The sequence below is a fragment of the Sphaeramia orbicularis genome, chromosome 13 (genome assembly GCF_902148855.1).
Source record: "Sphaeramia orbicularis chromosome 13, fSphaOr1.1, whole genome shotgun sequence".
Classification (NCBI taxonomy): Eukaryota; Metazoa; Chordata; class Actinopteri; order Kurtiformes; family Apogonidae; genus Sphaeramia; species Sphaeramia orbicularis.
Window position 1 is genome coordinate 37,334,071 of NC_043969.1, and position 13,273 is coordinate 37,347,343.

Genomic DNA, 13,273 nt, shown 5'->3' on the forward strand with positions numbered 1-13,273 from the left:
AGCCATGAAGAGGACAATGTGCACCGAATTCATCCTGTCACAACTTTTTCTCCTTTCTGACTGTAGGGTATGAAATTAACTGTGAATTATTCAACCTCTTAACACCATCACACATCATACAGCAATTAAGTAATTAACCCTTTCATGCATGAATTATTAGAACCTTAATCAAGATTTTTCTTCCTGAGTGTTTTTATTCCTCTTTAGGCATGAAAAAAAAAAAACAATGTGATTGAATTTTTTTTTTTTTTTTTTTTTAAATCAACCTGTTTTTCATGGAGTTACAAAAATGTCCACTCAGCTACACCATGAATTTTATTCTTGAAGCAAAGAAACATGTATTTAAAACCCAATATCATATAGTGATATGAAAACAGTGAAATGAAACCATGTTTAATGCAGCTAATCTGATGTTTTCTCACATTTTAACATATTCTAATACTAGTTATTACTCACTTCATGGAGATAATATGCAAAAATAAATATTAACAATTGATTTCCACTCAAGAACCAATCAAGAATAGCAAAGTTACAATAATGGTATGAATTGCAGTTTATGAGATGATGCCTAAGTGTCCACTGTGTTGGTTGATATGGAACTAAAACAACAAAACCCATGAATATACAATATTAAAGCTGTAGAGTAACTGTCCACTGTAGTGACCACTATGCATGAAAGGATTAATAATATTGTAAGATATTGCAGTTATATTTTTTATCTGTTTAACCCTCAGGTATCCCGTCCAGCAAGGCCCTTACTAAGCACCAAGTGTGCCTTTTTTGCACACTTTAAGAATAATATCAAAAAAATTTTCATACAATTTGTTTTTAATTCTTTTACACTTTTTTCTATTTCATCAACTTGAGCTGTAAATAAAAATACCAAATACTCAATAATTGTCACATTTTTTAACCCTTTAAATGCCGTGTTTGTAATGTAAACAAACCATTTTTTTTGGATGCAAAAAACACACAAAAATTTTTTTTCAATACTACATAAAAAGTGGATCACATATTATTTGATTTTTTCATCCTGGCATATAGCAATGATTAACTTCAACAGTGGTTAATTTGCATTATTTTTGGCGCTAGGTCAAATGTTCAAAAATACGAGCATCTGTCACCAAGTGTGCGTAAAATGCACACCTATAAATCATACTATTAAATATTATATATTGATTTATTTTTCTGCTTTAATTTCATTTTATTTTTGTAAATCAAGGTCAGTCCTAATCATACAGATCAAATGGAAGAAATAGTGCATTTTAGGCACACTTGGGAGACAGATGCTAGTCTTGTAATTTTGTTTTGTTTACAATGTCCCAATTTTAGTTGGTGGCCAGAATTTTAAAGATCATGCAAAAATGAACAACTTTTGAATTCTAACCTTATTTAAATTGTGAAAAATATTATGAAGTTTTTTAAAATAAAGTGCAAAGTGTGCCTAAAAGGCGCACCTGGATACCGGAGGGTTAATTTAAAGAATGTGCAAACTGTTAGGTATATAAAACTTTCTAAAGTTAAATCTTAGATTCACACACATAAAATATAATAATATAAACAGGTACTGCCGAAAACTACATCCCCCGTGGCTGGGGATGCAGTTTTCGGCAGGGAGCAGAATTCGGCATCAGATATTGCCGAAAACTGCATCCCCCATCAGAATTAGCTTGTGAAGCTAAAGGAGTGAAATGACTTTAGCAGCTCACATTTGGAGCTATTCTGGTGTGACAGGGTGAATTTGGTGCACTTTGTCCTCTTTATGGCTGACTTAGGAAGGGGGAGCTGTTTTCGGCAGCTGCTGGCGATGCAGTTTTCGGCAGGGAGTAGAATTTGGCACAACAGAAGCAGCTCGCCTCATAGTAGGATGTCGGTGTTCACAGCCTTTCAGACAGGATACTTCTTTAATGCAGACTGAGTATTAACCAATAAATAGAGCTCACAGAACCAGTGTAAGATTATGTTCACAATGCAGGTTTTTAGCCGGAGGGTTAGGGTATGAGAAATCTCCCATAATTCTGTTTGAATCATCGGCAAGATGGAAGTAAATACAGCAAAAAAGTGCAGCAGTGTGATGAAAGAACACACAAATGTACGTATTTTCTTTGTAAACAACTTAATCACTTGATTGACCATTTAATGCAGTGTTTTTCAACCTTGGGGTCGGGACCTCACGTGGGGTCGTCTGAAATTTCTCGTAATTGATAAAAAAACAACTTACGAATAAAAAACACATGGTGAGTTGACAGAGACAATCCCAATCCATAAAAGACATGACAAACTGTGAAGCTGAAACTGAAGCACTGTGGTACTGTTTATCTGTCAAATGTTCATTGTGGTCAGTTTCAGATGCTGCAGCTCTTTCATAATTCATAGTTTGAGTTCTTGTTTGTTCAGTATTAATTGTCAGTTTTGTAAATCCAAGCTGGACTGACTGTACATATCCTGACCAAGGAAAATCAAATTCTTACTTTGTGCAGTAATCTACACCTGGCTTTTCTGCCTCCATCCATAATAATATACATTATACAGACTAAATGTCGTCTAAAATTAATATTTATTTGCAACATAGTATAGCAAACTATTACATGCTCAAAAACAAATTAATTTTAGCAAAAACAAAAAAAGTCTCCGTTTTGAATGTTTGGGGTCGCCAGAAATGTGATGTTAAAATGTGGTCAAGAGCCAAAAAAGTTGGGAACCACTTGTTTAATACATGTGTTATAGACCGAATCTCTGCGGTTTGTGGTTGATAGCCACAAAAAGTGAATTCATTCACAAAGTAAAGTAAATACAGCAAAAAAGTGCAGCAGTGTGACGAAAAAAACACACAAATGTACGGATTTTCTTTGTAAACAACTTAATCACTTGATTGACCGTTTAATGCAGTGTTTTTCAACCTAGGGGTCGGGACCTCACGTGGGGTCGTCTGAAATTTCTAGTAATTGATAAAAAAAAAAAACCCTTACAAATAAAAAATACATGGTGAGTTGACAGAGACAATCCCAATCCATAAAAGACATGACAAACTGTGAAGCTGAAACTGAAGCACTGTGGTTCTGTTTATCTGTCAAATGTTCATTGTGGTCAGTTTCAGATGCTGCAGCTCTTTCATAATTCATAGTTTGAGTTCTTGTTTGTTCAGTATTAATTGTCAGTTTTGTAAATCCAAGCTGGACTGACTGTACATATCCTGACCAAGGAAAATCAAATTCTCACTTTGTGCAGTAATCTACACCTGGCTTTTCTGCCTCCGTCCAGAATAATATACATTATATAGACTAAATGTCGTCTAAAATTAACGTTTATTTGCAGCATAGTATAGCAAACTATTACATGATCAAAAACAAATTAATTTTAGCAACAACAACAAAAAAAAAAAGTCTCCGTTTTGAATGTTTGGGGTCAAGAGCCAAAAAAAAAGTTGGGAATCACTTGTTTAATACATATGTTATAGACCTCATTTCTGTGGTTTGTGGTTGATAGCCACAAAAAGTGAATTCTTTCACAAACAAAATTGTCGTATCTGTTTATACCGGCATCGATGACTGATGATGATTTAACAGGTTTCAAAGTGTTGTCTCATTTCATAGGGGAATGTTTCAACCCTTACCCCTTTGTAACGGTGCCAAGTCCAAGGGCCAAGGGTGAATTGGGATTTGGACCATAAGCCACTGTTGCCTGTAGTGTAAATGTAACCTAATGGTGCTGATCAGTACTGCAGGGTGCCTTTTATGCCAGTTTGGAGTCACGTACTGTCGGTCAGTACTTGTTGAAGTGATGACATGTGGATGTGGAAGTTGTGGTCAGCATGTGACCTACTGTTTTTGCAAAATCATTTCATCTCAGTTTTCATTCTCTGTTAAATGGACATAATACAGTGAATGAAAACATAACACATCTGCCTTTTTGCATTTAAATTTTATACTTAAATTTTATACTTTAAGAATGTGTATTTCTACCTGCCTTTCTTTTGCACAGATGTGTTGCATATTGCTGCTGTAAACTGTTAAATTTCCCCATAGTGGGATCAATAAAGTCTGATCTTACTAGGGATGCACCAATACCACTTTTTTCCAGACCGAGTACAAGTACTTATATTTGAGTACTTGCCGATACCGAGTACCGATACGAGTACTTAATAATCCCATTCCAGTTCTTAGTTCCTTTTGTAAATGTGTTTTATTGTCGTTGTCATTAGTCTGACTGGAACAAAGTGCTGCTACTGACATTAATGTGTTAGAATGAGTGTTTCTCAATTAATCCACCAGGGGGAGCTGCTCTGAATTAACCATACTGGACAAATACCATGAAGAAGAGTAAAGTTTTTTTTTTTTTTTATTTTGAGAAGAAGAAAGTCAGTAATAACACACATGGAGACGACAGAGGTAACATTAATGTGATACTAATATTGCAGCGTTTTCACTGGTAAGGTTTAAAAGTTTAGCTTCAGCAGGTAGACAAAAAGAGAAATGAGCGACAAGTTTCGTTTTCACTTCCGCTGGCGGCGGTCTGCACTGCTCCGTACTCCCGGTGGTATTCTCTGTCTCCATCAACACTGGAAAAAGGATGGAATGTACACAGAGGACGGACAGAATGCTGCGTCCGTATCTGTCTGTGTCTTTAACGTTACTTGCAGTCAGCGTTACTTTTATCACCGTCGCTTATTTTGAAAAATCTCCACATTCCCCACACATTATTCCTCCTCCTCGTACCTGCTGCACTGAACTGTGAATGTCACACGGCCATAAGTGGTATCGGTGCATTTGTATCGGATTACTTTTACGAGTACGAGTACACACACTGAGTATCTGAGCCGATGCCTGATACTGGTATCGGTATCGGAGCATCCCTAGATCTTACCTTACCTTACCTTATATTATATCATCTTAGATTTGTTTTTTCTATTTTGTACTTCTTCATTTACTTAGATTACATCGGGAGGGTTAAACATATGGTCCGTGATCCAAAAACAGCCCTCTAATAGGTCCAATTCAGCACGAGGGATGAATTTGTGAAAAATTACACAATTAAGGATGTGAAAGTCATTTTAGGTTGGGGGGGGGGGGGGGGGGTCACATGCAGACCAGTGTGATCTCAAGTGGGTCAGACCAGTACAATCCTAATTTCATTGTTAAAACTAGAGCTGCACAATTTATCGTTTGAGCATCATCATTGCAATGTATGTGTTCGCAATAGTCACATCGCAGGTCCTGGAATGCAGGAGGTAAATGAACTCAATGTGTTCTTTTTCAACCTGGGTACCTGACACACACTGCGCACAGCGATCCATCAGTCACAATCGTTCTTAATCAGTTTGTTGAAGCAGACCACGCCCCCTGCACATAGAGTGAGTCGCTGGTAACAATATTGAAAATGAGCAACGAAAAGAGAAAATTACTGAAAATGAAGACTTAGCGCCAAAAAAGAAAAGCAACGTCACTTATCTGGAATGAGTTCAGCTACAAGGATCATCACGAGATATAACACAACTATTTTTATTTTTTTGTGTTAGCAGAACCAATAGGGTCTTTTAGTCTTTAAGTCTGCATTGGTATTTATTGATTATTTGTTGATTGTTTAAATGCATTTATTCATAGTTGCTTTCAATGATCTTGTATTGTGCACTGATTTATTTATGTTTGTCACATTGCACTTTAGATGTGGGCTGATGTCTGTGGTAAGCTGCAAATGCATGGACCGTATGGGATAATAAAGTTTTCTGAAACTGAATCTAATTTGTTTGACCATTTACGTCGGCACCACACAGCTATTATATCCTCCTGAGTATTTTTTCATATCGAAATATATCGCAGGGTTTAAACAAATCGAATATGGTGCAGCCCTAGTACACACAATGACAATATAGGCTAGGCTAGGCTAGGCTATTCTATTCCCACGAAAATGATACCAATGTAATCACAGCAGCTCAGATGCATAAATTGAGGAGTTCCTGTTGAACATCCCACAGAATAGAACATACCCTTTTTCAGAATAACTTTTTTATTTATTTTTATCATTTTTTTTCCACTTCAGAGTGACTTTTCTATTTTTTTTTTTAATTAATTTTTTTTTTTACGATTATTTTTTTTTTTCCACTTCAAAGTGACTTTTTTTTTTTAATACTTAATTTTATTTTTTTTTTTTTACGATTTTTGTTTTTTTTTTCCACTTCAGTGACTTTTCTATTTTTTTTTTTATTAATTAATTGTATTTTTTTTACGATACTTTTTTTTTCCACTTCAGAGTGACTTTTCTATTTTTTAATTTTTTTAAATTAATTAATTTTTTTTATAATTATTATTTTTCTTTTTCCCCACTTCAGTTACTTTTCTACTTTTTAAATTAATGTATTTTTTTATGATTATTAGTATTTTTTTGTTTTTCTTCCCTCTTCAGAGTGACTTTTCTATTTTTAATTTTTTAATTTAATTTTAATTATTAATTTATTTTACTTTTTTTAATTTTATTTTTTGATTTTTTTTTCCCCACTTCAAAGTGACTTTTCTATTTTTCATTTTATTATATTTTTTTTTATTAATTCATTTTATTTATTTATTTATTTTTTATTGTTATTATTATTATTATTATTCCCCCCCCCCACTTCAGAGTGCCTTTAACAGGTGTAACCGTCCTCCACCTGAACTGTCCTCTATGCCTATGGAGCAAATGAAAGATTTTTATGACAGCAATTATATATACAAGTGTCATTTACTATGATTGCATAACGTGGCTTAATGCCACTCCTGGTCCTCTACTCCACATTTTCCTCTATCTCTCCACTATAACCTGGGGAAGAGAAAAAAAAAAAAAACGGAACGAGACAAATGAGTTTTCGGATTGCACCAGCAGAGAGGAGGCTCAACCATATGGTCGCTCTTCAGGGAATAAAAAAATAGATAGAGTTCACGATCTCTCTCATATCGTGACAACAGATGCAATCTGAGTGGTCTGTTTCGCTGACTCACATGTTTAGGCCACCCACGTCTGAGAGCACCGAGCTAAAAATCACACAGTGTTTCCACGACAACCATAATTTATACCCTCCAAACAACTTTTTCTTTCATCTCTCGCATTAAAAAAAAAAAAAAATGTAAATAGAGCAGAGCTTATGGACTCGGATCGACATAAATGCTCATCTTTTGTTATGCTTTAGCAAAAACGCATAACTCAGGCTTACCACTCTGGCAAGTCTTCATTACAGATGTTGAACTGAAAGGCAAAAACAGCCCCAATTCTACATAAATCACTCTTAGACAAGTGGAAAAGTGTTTTGTGAAGGGCTAAAACTCCATTCTTGAATTTTATCTGACTTCCTACTGTGATTTCCTATTTCAGGTCAAACACGGCTTCCTACTTCTTGATCAATCCGGAGCATTTCATGTGTCAGAGCCAAGATATCACTTAAGAGAAAGTCAAGACCTTTAAGCGTATGAATGGGAGGAAATGGCTGGAGCGTTTACCCACCATGCCACTCATTCAATAATAACATCCCGGCTCTGCTTTCGTGCTCTCAGGTTGAATGCCGCAGGTTGTTTTCTTTGCATGGATTTGATTTGGCTCCGCGATTTGAAAGTGACCATTTTAAAAAGCCGTGGAAAGTTTTCAGATCTCTCGCTCTTCTCTTCTCCCGCTTACACACCCCCCCTCCCCCTCCCCCTCTCCACAGTGAAAACAGGGCCCGATCTGGCCCCGGCCCCGGCCCCCTGGCTTGTTGGGACAGCTGCTCAGATGATCTGAGCTCTCTGCAGGTTCCATGATTCATTTTCTGAGTCAACACCACGAACGTGAGCTTCAACTTCAATGTGATTCACAGGCAGATTTATGCATTTTGATGATTACTCCATTTTTTTTTAATGTTTGTCTCATAAGAAAATCATAAACAAGAAGCAAAACACAGAATATTTTGTCCTAAATTACTGAACTGTAATAAAGAGAGACAAAATCAAGCATGTGAGTTCTGTTACCTCCATGTTTATGTTTTTTACTGGTCTTATTGGTTTTAATGGAAAACAAGGTGATGCAGATGCTTTTGCACAGACAGCAATTATTGTATTATTATTTACTGTGATGACATATTGTGATTATTCAATCATTTTTCACCTTATCTTTATTTCTTGACTAACATGTTATGGGATACTTTTACATCTTTTCATTAGTATCGTTAGAAATGGGAACTGATAAGAATGTAATGATTCTGATTCCATTATCAATTTTGCTTATTGATCCAATTCCACAAATAATAACAACAAATGATGCCAGGACCGGTTCGGGGTGGGGGTCACACCATACAACCGTACAAAGTGAAAGTGCCATCTTTTTGAATGAAATATAGCCATACTTTGGAGCATTTCTGCCTCAACGCCATGTTGGCTACGTTCTAAACCAAAACACTGAAGTGTATGTGTGATGTCATCATGCACGTGCGATGAAGGCAGAATGGATAAGCAGAATTGTTAAGCAGGCAGGCAAATGATTCCAAGGAAATGAGCTACTGGGAACCAGTTCTCAAAAGAACCGGTTCTCAATTCCCATCCCTATGTGCAAGCCCGGATTAACCATATGGGCCACTGGGCAATTGCCCAGGGGCCCGCGACCTCTGAAGGGCCCTGGTAGCTCGGCATAACGAAAATATCTGGTTATCTTTTGCTTATAAATGAAACTGTCCGCTGCCCGGAGCCATTGCACTGCACAGAAACCCTGCTCCTGCTGTCTGTGACCATGAGCTGAGACCCTCTCCTCATTGGTCAGTCCAAAAAGCGAATCAGCGGTGATGCAAATCAACGTGCGTGCACTGAGCGGGATGTGAGATGTCAAGAACTACGTGACATACACAAATCAAAACATTGCAAACATGCAGAAGCAGCTAAGTGGGAGTGCCAAACAAAAATTCAAAACGAAAATTAACCACCTTGTGGTGGCTCCATGAAAATGTTGAGATATGTTTATTGTTGAGAGAAAGCGATTTCAAGATGTTTACATTGCACTTACTTTAACTCTCTTGTTGAATTCTGAGGTGACAAGGATTTCTGTTTAAAATTCATATCTGATTCTATCAGATTGTTTGGGTTTTGTCTGTGGGCTTTTTCTGAAGATTCAATACATTTGTGTTGGCAAAAAGTGTTCTTAAAAAATACTGGATACTTTGGAAATGGTTTCTTATTTATTTTTGTGAAAATGGAGGACACATCCCTGTCTTTCTAGTGTAGTGGATCAATTTTAGATTATACTGATGCTAATGTGTTTTTTTTTCATATCATCATATGCAAGTGAGTGGCCTTGACAAAGTCTATAGTGGTGCACTTGTAGTTCTACGAGCATTTACACATTTGTACATCAAAATGCATTTGATGATAGTTAGATATTGAAGTATGGGGTATAGTTACATATATTCCTGGAACTTATTCTGTATACTTGCCAGATTATAGGGATCCTGGGGTTGTCATGATGGGGGCCCTTGATATTGTTGCCCAGGGTACAATGAAGTGTTATCTGGCCCTGCCTATGTGTGTTGCATTCTTTCCATTTTGTGTCTTCTCCAGTTCACGACTGTCTTTAATGGATTTTAACCCATAAAGACCCAGTGCTACTTTTGTGGCAAATTAATCTTTCTCTCTATTTAACCTTTTTAAGTGATTTATCACCATTTGTTGCAATATTACCTTCTTTATTTTGTTTTTTGTCAGTGTAAATCATGTATTTTCCTTATTTAATTCACTGACATGTAGATGTTCATTAAGCTCAGAATCAGAAAAAAAATGATGAAAAAGTGACTTCTTCAGCGACAATATCAATAACTGAACGTATAAATTAGTGTCTCCATCCACTGTTATTGATCCAACTCTGTGGGTTTTACTGGTGAATCGATGTTGTAGAAGATGACGGTGTTTCCACGGTAACTACAGAGCCTCTGAAAGTCCAAATAGGTCGTATCTGATGACCATGAAAAGACGACAAACTGCATTTTACAACCCATTTATTTACATGTACTGATAGGATAATGGATCAACAGGTATTAAATATCTTAGATCAATAGATGATTTCAATCGACAGTAGATGTTTGGGTCTATTAGAAAACATGCAGTTACTTACGTCTTTAACCTCCTAAGACCCAGGAAATGTCAGCAAAGTACCAGCTTTTTTTGTTTTTTTATTAAATAAGTGCCAGTATTGGAAACATCATGATGCAACAGTTTTTTCAGATGCAGTTTTTAAAATTTTTAGGGAATGTCCTTTGTGGTGGACAGTTTTCTTTTTTTTTTTTTTGTATAAAGTTGTGAAACTCTTGTCCACAAATGTGGACAGAAAACCCATAGCTGGGTCTTAGGTTAAGGCTTTTATTCATCTCCATCAACAGGTAATTATCACTAATTGCAGTGGCATAAACATAACCTGAGGTGTATTCTGATTTCCTAGTGGTCTGTCCACTTTCCTCTACTGGTAAAGAGGTGAAGTCCGCCCCTTTCTGGCTGTGACTCATGGGATTTAGCTCAGGAAAAAAAAATAGTCAACGATAACAAACAAGTAATTTTTTTAAAATCTGTGAATTTTGCCATCATTTAGACATATGAGGTCTGCCAGTTTTAAAGACACTTTTACAGATTTAGAAAGTTGCAGTTTATTGCAAAACTGTTAAGAGTACAATACAGTAGAATATATTTTATTGTCTCAGTGGGGAAATGTAGTAGTGTTGCATACATGCTGCACATTCAATACCATGACTAAGGCTCAAAAATAGGAACTGACAATGAATAGATACAAAATGAATACAAAGCTGTCAATAAATACGACTAAACCATAATGGACAAGACCTTTTTTACTCAGACCCTGTTTATCAGACTGTGAAAATAGGTAGATATATAGATTACACACCTGAAAATGGCAGAGGTGACGTGGTAGCTTCCTTTCCGGAGTCTGTTCAGAGCTGTTGAAGACGTCTCTGTGATGAGGTAAAATGTCAGGGCAGCGCCGATATTTTACTTTGCCGATGTGAGATGCAGTCCACTCAGCCGTTTCACAGTAACTTGACAACAAACTGCAACTTTTTGACCTGTAACATGATCTCTTAATGAAAATACATGTCAAGCAGTGGAAAAAAAAAACCCCAAAAGGCCCTGCAAAAAATGGTCTCTTGACATTTTTTTCTTGTTAGGTCCAAATATTTACAAATTATTGATTATTTAAATTCCTGTCAAACATTATTTCTGTATTTATTTGCATTTTGCTGAAGAGGGAGATAAATATATATTATTATTTTATAGAGAAAGGGTGGGATTTAATAAGTTGCACTTCTTCCCACCCCTTTCAGGCATGTAAATGAAACTATTGTGCTGTTCTTCTTTCTAAGATCGCCTTGATTGTTGATTTTTGTATTATTATACATGCTTTACTTGTGCACATCAATCAATCATATTCTGTCTCTGCTTTTTCTTTGTGGCATCTGGACTTCCTTTAGTGACTATAATTAAAAGCTCTTAGTGAAGCCTGAAGGCAATGCGCTGCGGCTTGTTACACTGACTAACCAATAAACATGTAAATACGCTCCAGGTAACATTGCTAATCTATCTTAACCTGTACTTAAGCGAGTCTGGCTAAAACCATAACACCGATAATGAGCCAATCAGTCAAATATAGTCATATGTATGTTATTAGGACATGTATTTGTTTGGCTTCTTTGTATGGATAGTACATATTCTTTCACTGGAGCATTTCTTCATATGGGTGCTTCTATGAAAATGGGTTTATTTTGGTACCTGGCACTTTTCCAGCTTTTTAGACCCAATAATAAAAGACAAATTTAGACATATTTCCTCCCAGGATGTACCTAATGATGACCTCAGATAAATGCAAAAAAAATTATACTCTTGCTCTGAGCCATCCCAAAATTAATGAATTTTTAATTAAGTATTGGGGCCAAAAATAGGAACAAAATTGGGACAGGAAAAGCTACCTAGGTGTCAGTGCATTTGATCTGAAAACATGGCTGTAAATGGTCTTATATACCGCTAAAAATAAAGATACTGTTTAAATTTGAGGATCCGAGTGTTTTTTTTTAATCCAGACATGTGGGCTATTCATGAATCTCAGTCTCATTCTAGGTTTCACGCGTAATCCATCGTGTCCACTCGTGTCACATGCAGAACCTGCCCAGTTAAACGCACATAAATCATGAGTGATTTGGCATCAGCGGCCATTTTTGTGAAACACTCTCCCTTGCATAATTAGTTCATTCCCAAAACATACCTGTGAGAGAAAAAAAGAGACATTCGAAAAATGAGTAGCGCGTAATTTTTGCGTCCTTTTTACCGTGTTACATGCGGATTTTTGTATAAAAATAACAGAAAAATGTGTTATATCTGAAAATTAGTTTCTCTTTTATCTCAATTACATGTGGCAGCTGTGGCTTTATTGGTAGAGCTGGTCGTCCAATGACCGAAGAGTTGACGGTTTGAAATCCTGGCTCTGATTGTCCATGTGTTGAAGTGTCCTTGAGCAAGACACTGAACCTCAAATTGCTCCAAGGAGGACTTTGAAGCTTTGGGCACTATGAAGGTGGACAAAATGCGCTATATAAATGCAGTCCATCAGTAAATATTTATTTTTAAAATAGACCCAAAGTGGTTCCAAACTTGCTTCATAACATTAGTCTACATCACAGGTGTCAAACATGCGGCCCGGGGGCCAAATCCAGCCTGCCAAAGGTTCCAGTCCGGCCCGCGGGATGAATCTGTGAAATGCAAAAATTACACTGAAGATATTAACGATCAATGGTGTCAGATTCATTTTAATTCAGGTTCCACGTACAGACACATACAGTCTGATGAGATTTCAAGTGGGTCAGAACCAGTAAAATATTATCATAATAACCTAGCAATAATGACAACCCCAAATTCTCTCTTTGTGGTTTTTGGAGTAAAAAAGTAAAATTACATCAAAATGTTTCCATTACCAAACTACACTTGTACAAAAAATGTGAATAACCTGAACAAATATGAACAAACAGAAACGTCTTAAGAAAAGTAAATGCAATTTTACCAATGTTCTGCCTGTTACTAAATGTTTTGTTCAATTGTAATGCACACGTGTAAATGATAAACTGATAAACTGAGGCAGAATATTGTTAAAATTGCATTTGTTTTTCTTCAGACAATTCAAGTTGTTCATGTTATTCAGATTTTAACCCTTAATAGGTAACCTGGGGTCCCAGCAGACCCCACGTTTTTAATTTTTTATGTCTTCTATGTTTTTATTTGAAGCTCGTGTGTGTTACTTC